Source organism: Apis dorsata, unplaced genomic scaffold (genome assembly GCF_000469605.1).
Source record: "Apis dorsata unplaced genomic scaffold, Apis dorsata 1.3 scaffold_683, whole genome shotgun sequence".
NCBI classification, from domain to species: domain Eukaryota; kingdom Metazoa; phylum Arthropoda; class Insecta; order Hymenoptera; family Apidae; genus Apis; species Apis dorsata.
The window spans coordinates 392,941-396,413 of NW_006263864.1; the positions used below are offsets into that span (position 1 = coordinate 392,941).

Genomic DNA, 3,473 nt, shown 5'->3' on the forward strand with positions numbered 1-3,473 from the left:
ACCCCCTTTACATCAGGGGTTACAAAAATTTACTCGTGAAAGAATTAGCGAAGTTCGCCTTTGTGCGATTTTTGCCTAACGCGCTCGTATACACGCGGCTGGTTGGCTTCCTTTGGCTTAACGCGTTACTCGCTTCCACCCTGCTCTGTTTTTCGCTCGAATTCAATTACACGGCATTCCCTTTTTGAGCGTTTACAAAATTAAGAAAAAAGGAGGGAGGGAAAGAAAAGCGAAGAGATTCGGAACGTTCTATATTCGTTCCAGTTTTCGATTCGAAACAAAGCTGTTGCGACGGAAATCCGAAGTACGGTAACGAGGTTGTCGGGAGAAGGAGGAGGAGGAGGAGGAGGGGGAGCTAGCTTCCTCTCCCTCCAAATTACAATTTTCCTCAGGGCGGTTTATTCCTCATTACTTTAATTACTGCAAAAGAGAGATGCCTCGCAGGACGAGGAGAGCGAGAAACGCGAGAGGACGATCGCGCTGTTCAGGTGCACGACCGTCTCGCGGACGATCCGAACGAGNNTGTGCCACGAGGTCGAGCTCGTCGTCGAGTCGTTTCATAACGACCCTTCGGTCGAGGAAGAGATCCAACCGGATAATAAAAATTCACGATTACACGTATCCCCATTATTTCCCATTATTATCGCGTATAAATTAAGCTCGCGGTGAAGTACTTTCTCCCTATCTCTTCCAATCGAATTTTTCCTTTTTAATCAGCAATGAAACACCGTCCATATCCTCGATTACACGCCCAATTTTTTCCATCTTACTCTTTTCGATTCGATCGAAAAGAAATTTATCCTTCGTCCTTTACTCAATTTTACACGTTGCGTTTTTTAACGACGTTTAATCTTTGTAATCTTTGTAGCTCGAAGGTTTCGTTTACGACTCGACATCGTTAATTTAGCAATTATTAAACGCGGTATCTGGGTCGGCGGGGTAGCGGAATTAGGACGGTGTTACATCTTGGACGGTTCTTTCATCGGGCGTCGATGGCCTCGTTACGATCGAACGCTATCCCCCCNACGCACAGATATTCACGGCGAATTAGAGGAACGTGGGGCGGCGAGCAGAGCGTTAAAAGGGATCAGTCTGAATTTCGACGTTCTCATTACGCGCGTCATAACGAGCTCGGCGGAGAGAAGGAGCGGGAACGAGCGTTGCACAACCGTTGAAAGCTACCTGCTGACAATGTCGGCCCAACAAGAGCGGTTCCAGACTTATTCATGGCGCGTCATATCGCGGCTGAAACTGGCAGTTATGCAGCTGTATACCGTGTACGGACATCGGCCGTCTGCGGTCACGAGCGTTGTTTCAATCTCGGAAATTTCCAAATCGAGTGTGTCCGTCATTACGGGACGGCGACTATGAACGCTGGTGCTCGTCCTATGGATATGGCCACGATCGCTACCCGGGATATATCAGTTTCCCCCGTTTCCCCGTATATCGGAACCCGTTATCGATGCCTCCTCTCCCCCCTCGTATTATCGATATTAGCCGTCGGTCGAGGAGAAACCGGTGCTCGATTACGATATGAAATTTTTCACCGACGGAGGGAACATTATCATTTTACCTCCACGCCTCTTTCTATCTTATTTTCTTTTCCTTCCTTTCTCCCCTCCTCTCTCTCTCTCTCTCGTCGCCGTAAAGGACGAATAACGCAATTACGTATTCGCTGCTGGCGATCCCGGGAATCGACCACGAAAATGGACGAAAGGGAGGGAGATGAAAGAGCGCGATAAAATATCGCGATCGGTAAATCGAGCCGCGAAGATTTATCGCAGCGAATCGCTTTTCGAGCTTTGTCGGACGAACCAACCGGTGGTCAGTTTCACGAAATCTCCAATTCCGCGGGGAAGGATCCATGTCGAATTTCTGGAAGGAGAGGGGACGAGAATGTCACGGGAGTGACAAAAATATAACGGGAGAGGGGAAACAAAGCTGTATACATTTCGCGTGGACATCAGAACTGCATCACAGCCATCTTTCTCCATTCTTCGAAACTCGCGCTATCGACGACTCGGCTGACGTCGAGACCAAAAATCCTATTCGTATAGCGGAAGATACATTTCGTCCAGTCGATCTGACAGTGATTTATAGGCGAGAATGAAAAGCGGAAAGGGAAAAGTGGGGGGAAAGGAAGAGAGAGGGGGAGGAAAGGGGAAGGGAAAGCATCGGTGTAATGGAAGAAACGTTGAAGAGATCGATACTTCGCGAAAACGAACGGAAGAAGAAAAATACTACTTCGGTACAGATCGTTCCTCTCCTCTCTTCGTTTTTCTTCGTTTTCTTTTCTCGATATCGAGGCTAATTGCACAAACTCTAGGATTATTGGAAACAGGATAATTGATGGTAATTATCCAACTTAACGCGATTATACTATACGCCATTGTTTTACTGTTTATCCTCCTCTCCAACATTCTACTACGATAGCCTTTCTTTTCAACGTTGCGAGGTAAAAATTAAAATATTGCTCATTTCTCTCCACAAAGAGGAGGGACAAGTTTTTCGCGTATGCTTAGAAACGATGAATAATTCAAAAAAGAAAAATATTAACGTTTTCGAAACGTGTTTTCAAAATGGATATATTTCACGTTACTCGACAATCTCTCTCTATCTTATCGTGAAACTCTACCAACTCGTTCGATCGGTGTTGACCCAACTTTTATCGTCGATGAACAAAGATCGAGCATTAAAAACGTTTTAGAAACGAATAACGATTCATCTTCGAAGAGCGGAATTCGAGGAAGGAAAAGGAAAAACGAGAAGGATGACGATCTAAGAATGTTTTCGATTAATTCGTTCGTTCACGGCAAGGAATCACTCGTGCGAACTCGTGTTACGTCTGCATCAATCGAAGTAACGGATTGATTCAAGATCGATCCATGTATATATTCGTTACTCGACATTTGGAAAAAATTTTAATCGTAGTATTTTAATGGTTCTTTTTTTATTCTTGGTCTACGTGAAACTTGCATTTGTGCGTTTTCACGATTTTTTCCTTCTCACTAATCCGCTTATACTCTTTCTGATATCGACACGGGATCGAGAAAAGTAGCTATCCGTTCCAGCTACGCGACAGTGATTTATAACAAGTTGAAAATCGGGCCAAAATATAAAAATGCCGCGATACAAAATTTCCACGAAAATATTAGACATATATGGAACGAGAAGTAGGCTGTTATTCAAGACGTAAATACTTGGAAAAAACTCGGAAATTTATTTTGGAATATTTACTTCGTTTCGCGTAATATTTCCATATTGGTCTCTAAATAGATAAATACGAAGTGAAAATTATATATTCGTGTGATAACGTCTACTACTGTAATTACTTTTTAATCATATTACCGTGAAGCTAATAAATATCATTGAGCGTACACACGTTTAATATTGAAAATTATAATAAAAGCTTATGAAATTCTATTTGATTGCAATAATAATAATAATAATAATAATAATAATAATAATAATAA

General features: G+C 43.0%; 1 protein-coding gene and 1 long non-coding RNA gene across 3 annotated transcripts in view; one reads left to right on the forward strand and one right to left on the reverse strand.

Annotated features, from left to right (window-relative positions):
* The window catches only part of LOC116186420, a 39,104-nt gene that overhangs the window by 12,260 nt on the left and 23,371 nt on the right, over positions 1 to 3,473 (forward strand). The window lies entirely within an intron of this gene.
* Positions 1 to 3,473, reverse strand: part of LOC102677678 (dipeptidase 1) — a 51,837-nt gene that overhangs the window by 5,131 nt on the left and 43,233 nt on the right. The gene's annotated exons all lie outside the window — the stretch shown is intronic.